The sequence below is a fragment of the Bos taurus genome, chromosome 13 (assembly GCF_002263795.3).
Source record: "Bos taurus isolate L1 Dominette 01449 registration number 42190680 breed Hereford chromosome 13, ARS-UCD2.0, whole genome shotgun sequence".
NCBI lineage: Eukaryota > Metazoa > Chordata > Mammalia > Artiodactyla > Bovidae > Bos > Bos taurus.
This window is the reverse complement of record NC_037340.1, coordinates 79,195,590-79,208,970: the sequence shown is the minus strand read 5'-3', so window position 1 is coordinate 79,208,970 and position 13,381 is coordinate 79,195,590.

The following is a 13,381-nucleotide window of genomic DNA, read 5'->3' as shown; positions in this document are numbered from 1 at the left end:
TTCTTGCCATCTCTTCTTAATATCTTCTGCTTCTGTTAGGTCCATACCATTTCTGTCCTTCATTGAGCTCATCTTTGCATGAAATGTTCCTTTGGTATCTCTGATTTTCTTGAAGAGATCCCTAGTCTTTCCCATTCTGTTGTTTTCCTCTATTTCTTTGCATTGATCGCTGAAGAAGGCTTTCTTATCTCTTCTTGCTATTCTTCGGAACTCTGTATTCAGATGTTTATATCTTTCCTTTTCTCCTTTGCTTTTCGCTTCTCTTCTTTTCACAGCTATTTGTAAGGCCTCCCCAGACAGCCATTTTGCTTTTTTGCATTTATTTTCTATGGGAATGGTCTTGATCCCTGTCTCCTGTACAATGTCACGAACCTCATTCCATAGTTCATCAGGCACTCTGTCTATCAGATCTAGGCCCTTAAATCTATTTCTCACTTCCACTGTATAATCATAAGGGATTTGATTTAGATCATACCTGAATGGTCTAGTGGTTTTCCCTACTTTCTTCAATTTAAGTCTGAATTTGGCAATAAGGAGTTCATGGTCTGAGCCACAGTCAGCTCCTGGTCTTGTTTTTGCTGACTGTATAGAGCTTCTCCATCTTTGGCTGCAAAAAATATAATCAATCTGATTTTGGTGTTGACCATCTGATGATGTCCATGTATAGAGTCTTCTCTTGTGTTGTTGGAAGAGGGTGTTTGCTATGACCAGTGCATTTTCTTGGCCAAACTCTATTAGTCTTTGCCCTAATCAGCTCATATAACTAGTATCCAAAAACAAACTACCCACTCAAAAAATGGGCAGAAGACTTAAACAGATATTTCTGCAAAGAAGACATACAGATGGCACAGGCACATGAAAAAAATGCTTAACATCATAATTATTAAAGAAATGCAAATCAAAATGACAATTATGTATCACCTCACTCCATCATTAAAAAGTCTACAGGTAACAAATACTAGAGAGGGTGTGGAGAAAAAAAACTCTCCCATACCAAAGGTGGGAATGTAATTTGCTGCAGCTGCTATGGAGAACAGTGTGGAGATTCCTTAAAAAAATAAAAATAGAGTTACCACGTGATCCTGCAATCCCTCTCCTGGGCATATTCTGGAAAAGACAAAAACTATAATTTGAAAAGATACGTGCATCCCAGTGTTCACTGCAGCACTACTTACAGTAGCCAAGACATGGAAGCAACCTGGATGTCCATCAGCAGATGCATGGATGAAGAAGATGCACATACAGTGGAGTATACACACACACGTGGAATATACACACAGTGGAATATACACACTCAGTGGAATATACACGCACGGTGGAATAGATACACACGGTGGAATACACACACACAATGGAATATACACACACAGTAGAATACTTACACGCACAGTGGAATATTCCTCAGCTACATAAAAGTAATGAAATAATGCCATTTACAGCAACATGGATGAACTTCTTTGACAAAAACTGCAACATGGATCATACTAAATAAAGTAAGCCAGAAAGAGAAAGACTTATGATATCGCTTATATGTGGAATCTAAAAAGAAGATACAAATGAACCTATTTTTACAAAACAGAAAAAGACTCACAGACATAGAAAACAAAGTTATAATGCAAGGCAAGGACCTAGCCCAGCCTTGGGATAGACAGCTCCCAATAGATGATTGAGCTTTTAATTTTTATACTTATGAATTCATCCTCTCTAACCAAACTGATGTTTTTCTTGACCTATCGATCCAGGTTAGATTTCCAAATCCAAGGCACAGGTTGTACTACAGTGGTCCCACCAGTAGTATCCAACACGTGGATGTGTTCTATGTCATCCCACACAATTGTTTTAAAACTTGAGACGGTTGCCAAAGGAATTGCTTAGGGTACAGGTCCAGATGCTGGATTGGAGACTGCAAACGACAGCATCTTAAAGAAGAGACCATTTCTTCTGTCTCTCTGAAAACAGGCCAAGGATAAGCAGATGGATATGGAGGCTGCATGGAGCCAGGGGACCCAGGCTCCCTCCTGCTTGTTCCTCTGTCTCCATTCCAGAGTGTCACCCTCTGGAAGGTCCACCTTGGCTCACCATCACGTCACCTGGGCCCGCATTCAGCCCGCAGCAAGTGGGCAGGGGAGGGCTTGTTCTGTTTTTGAGGGCAAGGCTTGGCAGCTTCCCACATCACTTCAGCTCAGAGCCAGCCCACCGGCCTGAGCTTGGTCATTTGGCCAAGCTGCTGAAGGTATGGTTTATTCAGGACTGTCACAAGCCCAGCTAAAATCCAGAAATGCCATCATCGAAGAAGAAGGAGAAAATCAATCTAGGGGGCAAACAACTGTGTCTGACACACTGACATTCAAAAGTGAGGACATTTTAGATGGGGGCACCTTGTATAAGCGTAACTAACATGCATGGGCACCTCTGTGTGGCCTCCCGACACTGTGGGCTGGCATTCAAACTCACTGCTAGGGATGGCAAAGCTAAGTTCCCTCCTCTACCCTGTCTGGGTGCTGGATGGCCATGCTGGAGAAAGCTTCAGAATGGCCCAAGGAGTAAATGCCACAGCCCCGCTCCCTGAAGGGTGGCATCATCCCACTGTCTGCAGTGGACAGTGTTCTTGCTCTCAGTTCCTTTCCTCCTGATCCCTGAGGGCTGTCCAGGCTCAAGGCTTCCTTCCAGAGTGTGCTCGCTCCTGTGTGGTCCTGGAAGAGGGAGCACCACAGAAGGGCCTTGAGGGTGCTGTCAGCATCACCCCTGGCCTGGACACCTGCTGCCCGAGCTCCCCAGCCCTTCCAGGCCCAGAAGCCGAGGAGCCTTCTAGGGAAGCTGAGCTGGCGCTGGTGAGGCTGACCCTCCAGGAGGGTGCTGGGCCACCCCCAGACCACAGCTCCAGCTGCTGTGATGCTGCAGAGTCTGCCTTCCGCCTCCCCGAGGGTCGCAAATATTGCTCCTGGAGATTAGCTGGGCCCTGAGCTCCCGACAGCAGCCTCTCCAAGGGGTGCGGGGAAGGACTGAGTCACGGCCCCCAGCTCTTTCTAAACTGGACTTAAAATGAAAAAATAAATAAAAGAGGGAAAGGGCCTGATTGTTTTTAAGAGCAGAAGAATGAGCTTTCTTTGTGCTCACACGTCTCCAGAAGGACCCCAGGGAGTGAGCTCAGAGCAGCCGCCACCCCCTCTCCCCCCAACTTCACCTTCAAGGTGAAGCCAGGAGCCAAAGAAAATATTGTGATAAAGTCTAAGTTACTGCTGATGCCTGCCCGGCCACTTGATTAAGTGAGTTGAGTGCAAACAAATCTCCCAGCTCCTTCCTCTCTGCAAACGTGGGTGGGGGAGGCCAGGCCTGGGCTCAGAGCCAATCCTTTGCCGGCCAAGCACTGCTCACTGCCCTGACCACTTCTTCTCTTGTTTCTCTCTCCACAATACACAGGACTTGCTGCCCAACATGCGGGGCCCAGTGCAAGGTGAGAACGCAGGGCCCGTGTTCAAAAAGCAGGAAAAGAAATGCGGCTACAGGTACTGGAGGTACTAAAATATAAAGTTTTTTCCTTTCTTCTGTGGTCTCTCTCTTGACTTGTTAGAGTGTTTTATATTTGCTATTTCATGTTCTAAGTATAGGGAAGCATTTTAATTTGAATGATGGTATTAAATTATATTAAATTCGTACGATATTAAATTCACAGATGGCGTGTATTTTTGTCATCCATTTGAACATGGCACAATCCCAATTCTAAATACAGACAGAAGAGCATTTACCCCGTAAGCAGAATCACCAAAGCTACACAACTTCTATTTCCTGGTCCGTATAACCATGTGTATTCCACCCAGACCAGAAGAGTGAAAATCATACAAAACAAACTCAACTCTTTTAGAGCTGACCCTTGTACAACATGGGTTTGAACTGCACAAGTCCACTTATTGTTGTTCAGTTGCTAAGTTGTGTCTGACTCTGTGATTCCATGGACTGCAACACACCAGGTTCCCCTGTCCTTCACTCTTTCCTGCACTTTCCTCAAACCCATGTCCATTGAGTCAGTGATGCCATCCAACCATCTCATCCTCTGTCATCCCCTTCTCCTCCTGCCTTCAATCTTTCCCAGCACTGGGGTCTTTTCCAATGAGTCAGTCCTTTGCATCAGGTGGCCAAAATATTGGAGCTTCAGTTTCAGCATCAATCCTTCCAATGAATATCCAGAGTTGATTTCCTTTAGAATGGACTGGTTGGATCTCCTTGCAGTCCAAGGGACTCTCAAGAGTCTTCTCCAACACTACAGTTTGAAAGCATCAATTCTTTGGCACTCAGCTTTCTTTATGGTCCAACTCTCACATCCATACATGACCACTAGAAAAACCACAGCTTTGACTAGATGGACCTTTTTTCAATTAGAAAAAACAAATAAAAAGAACACTATTCCCAGTTGGTTGAATCTGCTGAATCAGAAGCAAGGCTAGAACAGCTGATTGCAGGACTTGACCTGGGTTTGGGAACCCACAGTGGGTCCTGGAACCAGTGGGCCCCGGATCCTGGGCGCGTGTCCCTCAGTCCCTGCTTGGCGCATCTGCACACCCTCTCTGCCTCCCGCTCACTGGCGAGTGGGGGAGCACTGACAGGAGAAGAAGCTGTAGGCTTCGCCCCACCTTCCCCTTCCCTTCCAAGTCACCATTTTCAGGGCAAACAGCTGACTAATCCGGGGAAGTAACCCACATAAGAAGGGGTTCCGCAGTCGTTCGGATTTCTTTCTGTCTGTGTCTTCTCACCGCATTCAGAGCAAACTCTGGTCCTGGCAGAAAGCCCGTCTCTGGGGGCTGACAGCGTTCCCAGTACGGTTCAGTTATGAAGGTAACACATGCACCTTGGACTCGCTTTGAATCTCACTGAGCTGCCCTCCGTGGTGGGTACCCAGGGATTCCGACATCACCGGGAACAGCAAACATGTATGGACAGAGGAGCCTACAAACCATGGGGTCACAAAGAGCTGGCCCCGACTTGGCAGCTGAACAAGGAACAAGCGTTCCGTTGTGCTGACCTGCCACATCTGGCTGCTCCACACCCTAGTCGATGGACATTCCGGTGTTCCAAGTTACGGGCTTCTGTGACCCCATGGACCCTGCCAGGCTCCTCTGTCCATGGGATTCTCCAGGCAAGCATACTGGAGTGGGTACCCATTCCCTTCTCCAGAGGATCTTCCCGACCCAGGGATCAAACCTGAGTCTCCTGCGTTGCAGGCAGATTCTTTACCATCTGAGCCACCAGCAAGTGGATAGTTATCTCCTCACAATGAGGACCATTAACGTTGGTCCTGTAACTTTCTGGATGTTTCTCGGGGCCTATGACACAAGATAACTTATTGAAACCCTTTGATGAATTCTCCAGGGGCTTCCTGGCCCACTAGACCACAGCACACACCCCTGATGGGCCAGCAGGCCCAGAACTGGCCTTTTCTCCTGCCCTCCCTCACTCTGCACCAGGTACCCAGCCTCTTCCTGAGAACAAAGCCTATCTGCTTTCCGCCTGGCATCGCCTGCACCCGGGATCCCAGCCCCCGCTCCGAGTGACTGCCTCTTCAGCCTTCACATCCCAGATCCACGGTCACCTGCTCTGAGAGCCCTGCTCTGACCACAGAGGGCCTCCCTGGCATCCTTCATCCAAGATCAGACCCTTAACTCCCACCAGGGCCACGCTCGGTGCCGACGGGACCAGCTTGAGTTACGGAACCCGCCACAGTGTGGGTTAGACGTTCACCGCTGGCTTAGGCCGTGTGGGCAGCACCTGCCCGCGGGCCGCATCCGCCCCGCTGGCTTTGTTAGTAAAGAGTCACTGGACACAGGCCGGCTCCTTCGTGGGTCGTCTGCAGTGCCTTCCTACCACACCAGAGTTAGCTGTGACCCGGCGTGACCTGCGAAGCCTTAAGTACTTACTATCTGGTCCTTTGTCAGGGCTATGGTTTTTCCTGTGGTCATGTATGGATGTGAGAGTTGGACTGTGAAGAAAGCTGAGCACCGAAGAATTGATGCTTTTGAAGTGTGGTGTTGGAGAAGACTCTCGAGAGTCCCTTGGACTGCAAGGAGATCCAACCAGTCCATTCTGAAGGAGATCAGCCCTGGGATTTCTTTGGAAGGAATGATGCTAAAGCTGAAACTCCAGTACTTTGGCCACCTCATGAGAAGAGTTGACTCATTGGAAAAGACTCTGATGCTGGGAGGGGTTGGGGGCAGGAGGAGAAGGGGACGACAGAGGATGAGGTGGCTGGATGACATCACTGACTCGATGGACGTGAGTCTGAGTGAACTCCGGGAGTTGGTGATGGACAGGGAGGCCTGGCGTGCTGCGATTCACGGGGTCGCAAAGAGTCGGACACGACTGAGTGACTGATCTGATCTGAACTGGTCCTTTACTGAATATGTTTGCTGATCCCTGAGTTCAATTAACTAGAGCTTTCTGCTAGACCCAGGGTGGGGTCGGCTTCCCTGGAGTCTCAAGGCTGCATTAGAAAGGTATGGGTGCGTGTGAGCTCAGTCGCATCTGACTCTGCAACCCCACGGACTCTGTGACCCCATAGACTGTGGCCTGCCAGGCTCCTCGGTCCACGGAATTTTCCAGACAAGAATACTGGAGGGGGTAGCCATTTCCTTCTCCAGGGGATCTTCCCAACCCTGGGATCAAATCCTTGCCTCTTGTGTCTCCCACATTGGCAGGTGGATTCTTCACCACGGGTGCCACCTGGGAAACCCGCATCAGAAAGGGGACAACACCTAAGGTGGTGGAGCTGCTAAGAAGAAAGGGGAAGCGGGGCTGAAAGCTGAGCGATCAACCCACAGCTCCCGTAAAGGCAGGCGTCCACAGAAAGCGCGCTCCCCTTTGCGGCGGTGCTGTGATTTGCTCAGTGAATTTTACGAGCAGCGACGTCTAGACGGCTTCTGCATTTTCATCCTCGCAAATACCGCTGCTGTGCGCCCCTGTCCGCACGCGTCCCCTGAGCCCCACCTGCTGCTTCTCACCTGTGGTCGCAGGAGTGGGCCTGAAGCTCTCTGCACCAGCCTCTGTCATCTTCCAGGGTGGGTGGGAGGTGGAAGGCTGGCCCCCTGCTGCAGGGCGGCGGGAAGGACATCTGTGTGGACTGGCTGACGCCAAGGGAGGGGCCTCGTGGGAGTCTGCGCAGCCTCATGGCGCGCCTGGAAGGCTGGCTCTCTTGCTGCCGTTCACCCCAGGGAAATGGAAGTCCAGAGGCGCACACTCACTCACTCAAGGCCGCACAGCCGTCAGTGGCCCAGCAGGGAATCCGATTCAAGATGTCCTGCACTATGACGTGCTCATACGGACGGACTGGCTAAGGGCACTGCACTGTAAGGCTCTGCGATGGCTTGAGAGGGTTAAAAGCATCCCAAACGCAGACCCCCTCGTAAGTTACACCTGCTGGACGCCTCTGTGAAGTCTTCTGCCAAAAACCAGGCGTTTTTGTCCCGCCCTCGGAGAGAAAACTGCTAGTGTGTCTGTGCAGGGAGGAGCAGCACAGTGGCCCGAGCTGCTAAGGTCCTCAAGGGGGGACGGCAGTGTCCACTCGGGGCGGCGGAGGGAGCAATCGGGAGTGTGTCCAAAGGCCCTGGGATGGCAGAGGGACAGCCAGGCCCGAAGACGGACAGTGCCCATTCCCTGGACAGTCCGGGATTGTGATAACCTTTTTCTAACACCTCCTGGTGGGGAGACCTTTCAACGACGGGCCCTAGAAAAACCACTGCAACCAGCACTCAGCTGCCCGCTTCTATAAACCCACCCAAAGGATCGGTGCTGGGGACGCGGCACCACCCACACTGGCGCGTCCTAAGTTCAAGTCATCCCAGCCTGCCTGTGGGGTCTGGGCCACATCTGAGTGCCAGGGCCATGCTTATTTTATATACATGGATAAATATATATTATATATGTTATCTTAGTATACATGTGTGCGCTCGGTTGCTCAGCCATGTCTGACGCTTTGCGACCCTATGGACTGTAGCCTACCAGGCTCCTCTGTCCATGGGATTCTCTAGGCAAGACTACTGGAGTGGGTTTCCAAGCCCTCCTCCAGGGGATCTTCCTGACCCAGGGATCAAACCCACCTCTGTTGTGTCTCCTGCATTGACAGGCTGACTCTTTACCACTGAGCCACCTGGGAAGCCCAATGACCCATCATAGCTATGTGATAAAGCTCCATAAAACTTCCCAGAGTATGGGATTCAGAGAGCTTCGGAGAGGATGAACACATCCGCGGACCAGGACGGGGATGGGGGGTGGCCCCAAGTCCACGAGACAGGCTCCCAGCACTTGGTGCCCTTCTAGACACCGATGTGTATCTTCATCTGGCTGTTCATTTGGATCCTTTAAAATACGCTTTATGACAGCGTCCGCAACTTTTTTGGCACCAGGGACCAGTTTTCAGGAAAGACAGTTTTTCCACAGACCGGGGTGGACAGGGGATGGTTTGGGGATAATTCAAATGCATTATATTTATTGTGCAATTTATTTCCATTATTATTACATCAGCTCAGATCAGCAGGAATTAGTTCCCCGAGGCTGGGGACTCCTGCTTTGTAATAAACTGATGATAGAAAGCAAACTGCTTTCCGGGGTTCTGAAGAGGGAGCTGGGGGAACACCCCCCCCCCCCATTTATTGCCAGTCAGTCAGAAGCACAGGCTAGCAACCTGGATTTGGATTTGTGTTGAAGTGGAGGAAGGGACAGTCTGGTGGGACTAAGCCCTTAACCTGTGGGGTCTGTGCTGACTCCAGTTAGTGTCAGAATCGAATTGAATGGTAGGACACACAGCCGGTGTTGCAGAGGGACTTGATGTATGGAAACACAGCTTGCCATCAGCATTAGGTAGTACGTGAAAGAAACCAGGGACCGGGTTTTTTTCCTGCTCAGTCTGCCATTCAGGGCCTACCCGTCAATCTTAGCTGCCTTGTTTTTCCAGTACAAGTTAAGATAGAAAGAAGACACCACACCCACCCCCGGCCCTCTGGTTTCTACTTCTCCTTGGCCTTATCTCCACAAACCAACACAATTTATTCTCATGTATGGATCCATGCAGGGCTTCCCTGGTACCTCAGCAGTAAAGAATCCACCTGCCAATGCAGGTTGACTTGGGTTCAATCCTTGGGTCGGGAAGATCCCCTGGAGGAGGAAATGGCAACCCACTCCAGTATTCTTGCCTGGGAAATCCTAAGGACAGAGGTCAGCTATAGTGCATGCTGTTGCCAAAGAGTCAGACAGGACTGAGTGACTGTTGTTCTTCAATTGCTAAGTCAAGTCTAATTCTTTCCGACCCCATGGACTGCAGCACGCCACGCTCCCCTGTCCTTCAGTACCTCCCAGAGTTTGCTCAGATTCTTGCCCGTTGAGTCGATGATGTCATCCAGTCATCGCATCCTCTGCTGCCCTCTTCTCCATTTGCCCTCAGTCTTTTCCACCATCAGGGTCTTTTCCAATGACTCAGCTATTTGTATCAGGTGGCTAAAGTATTGGAGCTTCCAGCTGCAGCATCAGTCCTTCGAAAGGATATTCAGGACTGATTTCCTTTAGGATTGACTGGTTTGATCTCCTTGCAGTCCAGGTGACTGTCAAGAGTCTTCTCCAGCACCACAGTTTGTAAGCATCAATTCTTTGGCGCTCAGCCTTCTTTCTGGTCCAACTCTCACATCCATACATGACTACTGGAAAAACCATAGCTTTCACTAGATGGACTTTTGTCAGCAAAGTGATGTCTCTGCTTTTTAATACCCTAAGTTTCTTACCACTTCCCTTCCAAGGAGCCAGCGTCTTTTAATTTCATGGCAGCAGTCACCATCCGCAGTTATTTTGGAGCCCAAGAAAATAAAATCTGTCACTGCTTCCAATTTTTTTCCCTTCTATTTGCCATGAAGTGATGGGACCGGATGCCATGATCTTGGTTTTTTGAATGGTAAGTTTTAAGCCAGCTTTTTCACTCTCCCCTTTCATCCTCATCAAAAGGCCTCTTCAGTTCCTCTCCACTTTCTGCCGTTAGACTTAGCGACCGGACAACAACAACACGGATCCATGTACAGTCAACCCACCCCTAAGGCCAGATGAGACCCTTGAGACTCCAAGTGTTTATCAGCCCAGCGTCCTCCCAGGAAGCTGAGCTCTCCCCAGCAAGATTGGCTCACTGCATTTTGGCAGAAGCGGCTGACATCAGCCAAGCAGACAGGCTTCCCAGGACCCAAATGCCCTGGGGCTCCCAGAGGTTGGAAGCTCTGCCATCGGCAACTCATCGTGTGACTCATCGCTTTCCAAGGTCAAGCATCATTTTGAAGGTCGACTGTTGCCCAAGGCTCTGGAGACCATACCCTTAAATAGTCAGGCTTGCAGGTCGCCTTCTTGCCCACCATTCCTTGCCTCCATTCCACAAGCCTTTATCTGAGTTTCCCCAGAGTATACTGGACACTTTCATAAATCGTCTGGGGATGTTAAACCCCAGAGATGCCAAGCCTCCTCCCTTTCCCACCCAGGGATGCCCCTGGGGCCAAGGGTTAGTCACAGGCATCTGGACTGACATTCTCCAGCGCTGGCACTAAAGTGGGTGTCCTGACGGGAGGCTCCCTCCTGGCTCTACCTCATGTGGTGTGAGTCAGATAGACACGTGTGCAGAAACACCCTGAGTGCATCTGAAGCTCTGTCCCCACCAACAGGGCTTTGGATAAGGCCCTAAACCTGAGTGTGAGCCCAAGCTCGGGACCCTGAGTTTGGCGAGGCAATAGGCCAGTCACAACACCACCGGGTCCCCAGCAGGCAGGAGCCTCCCAGGAGGGTAGCGTCTCAGCAGCAGTTGTGTGCTGGCCCCATTCCCAGGGCAGCCTGGACTGCGGTGCTGGACAAAGCGTGAGACCCTTCGGGCCACTGGCGTCGGCATCATGCTGGGATCTTGTTAAAAATGTGGGTTTCTAAGTCCTAATGCAGACCCAGTGAATCAGAATCTCAGTGTCACACATTTTTAGTAAGCCTCCCTGGGGAGGCTTCAGCACAGCACTGTGGCGCACCCATTAGTCTAAGACGCGCGCTTCCCAGATGGCGCTAGCGGTCAAGAATCCGCCTGCCAGTGACGTAAGTTCAGTTCAGTCCCTGGGTTGGGAAGACCCCCTGGAGGAGGAAATGGCAACCCACTCCAGTATTCTTGCCTCGGCAATCTCATGGACAGAGAAGCCTGGTGGGCTACAGTCCATGGGGCTGCAAACAGGACTCAGTGTCTGAGCACTGAGTCGAAGATGCAGAAGGGAGTACAGTCAGCAGACACTGGCTAAGTGCCTTGGGTGACTGCTTCCCAGGGGCCAGCTGCGGCCCAGGCACTGCCCTGACCCCTGGGGATTCATAAAAGAAAACAACGCCTAAAGAGCAAAACAAAAAGGTGAAAGATGAAATAAAAACAGAGAAAAGCCCTGTCCCCGGGCAAATTTCAGTCTAAGGCATGTGTGCGTCTTGGTATTGGGGAAATAGATGACAAAAAGCAAACAGAGTAGAGGGTATCCAGTGCTAGGAGGGAATGAGACCTCACGGTGGGCGCACTGAGAGGCAGGGGCATTTCAGACAGTGGAGGAAGGCCTTTCTGGGGTGCAGTGGAGGGGACTGGGCTCAAGAAGGGCCGTGCAGAAGGTTCCAAGTGCGACAGCAAGGGTCAGGCGTGCTGGACATGTGACCCACATCACCCCACTGGACGCTCTCAGCTTCTCTGAAAAAGCGAAGCTGAGAGTGTTGGTTGCTCAGTTGTGTCTGACTCTTTGTGACCCCATGGACTGTAGCCTGCCAGGCTCCTCTGTCCCTGGAATTCTCCAGGCAATACTGCAGTGGGTAGCTATTCTCATCTCCAGGGGATCTTCCTAACCCAGGAATCAAACCCAGGTCTCCCGCACTGCAGGCGGATTCTTTACCAGCTGAGCCTCCAGGTTCCCTACACAGGGTTTACTAGGCCCCACCCTCCACCCTTTTTCAGAAACTGCCTTCTAGCACCTCCATCTCAATCAGTGGCAAATCCTTTACCAGTTTCTAGGAGCCTCCCGTGGCTGCTACAACAAGGTACCGAAATAGAGGTATAGAACGACTGGGATTGATTCTCTCCCAGTTCTGGAGGCTGGAAGTCTGTTATTAAGGCGTCCGCAGGGTTGATTCCTTCTGGGGGCCCTGAGGCTAATCCAGCGTGTCCTGTCCCCCTAACTCCCGGGGCTGCCTGGCCATCTCTGGTGCTCCCTGGATCACTAGACACATCACGCTAGTCTCTGCCCCCATCCATCTTCCCGTGTCTGTCTTCTCTGTGGGTCTTCCCATCCTCCCCTTTTCTCACAGAGACTCTGAGATTGGGTTTACGGTTCACTCTATTTCAGGATCATCTCATCACGAGATCCATAATTACATCTGCAAAGACTCTTTTTTTCAAATAAGGTCACTTTCACTGGTTCGGGGGGTTAGGATGCAAGCATGTTTCTTGGGAGGCCCCTATTGAACCCACTACACAAGTTTCTGAGGTCAGAACATGGTGACCTCTCCATGGGGACTCTTCCTTATAACCGACCTCCAATCCATCGGCCAATCCTGCTGGTCCCAGCTTCAAAATATACCCCAAATATCTCCTTCACTCCCTGCTCCCTCCCCACTCCCACCTGGGCCCTCACAGCCACCTCCTCAGGGCACCTGTGCCCCTCAGTCTGCACTCAGTGTGACAGCAGAAGGGCTCCGTCAAACCCCTGGCATCAAGGCCCTTGTTGGCTCAAAACTTTGCAGTAGCTTCTCGTCTAAGTAGGAGCAGGGGCAAGGGTCCCGATGACATTCCAGGGGGCCCAGGTCTCCCCCATCACTCTGCTCCCTCTGCTCCCTCCTCCAGCCCCCATCGCTGCTCCGCAGCACAGGCTCCGTTTCCACTCAGGGCCTTTCCTTCTGCTGTTCCCTCTGCCTGGATAGCTCTTTCTGGAAACATTTCTCAGACATTTCTATCTCTGCCTCAAGTCTTTGTTTTATTGCTGTGGTTCAGTCACTAAGTCACGTCTGACCCTTTTTGATCCCACGAACTGCAGCACACCAGGCTCCCATGTCCTTCACTATCTCCTGGAGTTTATTTAAACTCATGTCCATTGAGTCTGTGATGCCATCTCATCCTGTCACCCTTTCTCCTCCTGCCTTCAATCTTTTCCAGCATCAGGGTCTTTCCCAATAAGCCAACTCTTCGTATCAGGTGTCCAAAGTATTGGAGTTTCAGCTTCAGCATCAGTCCTTCCAATGAATATCCAGGGTTGATTTCCTTTAGGATTGACTGGTTGGATCTCCTTGCTGTCCAAGGGACTCTCAAGAGTCTTCTCCAACACCACAGTTTGAATGTATCAGTTCTTTGGCTCTCAGCCTTCTTTATGGTCCA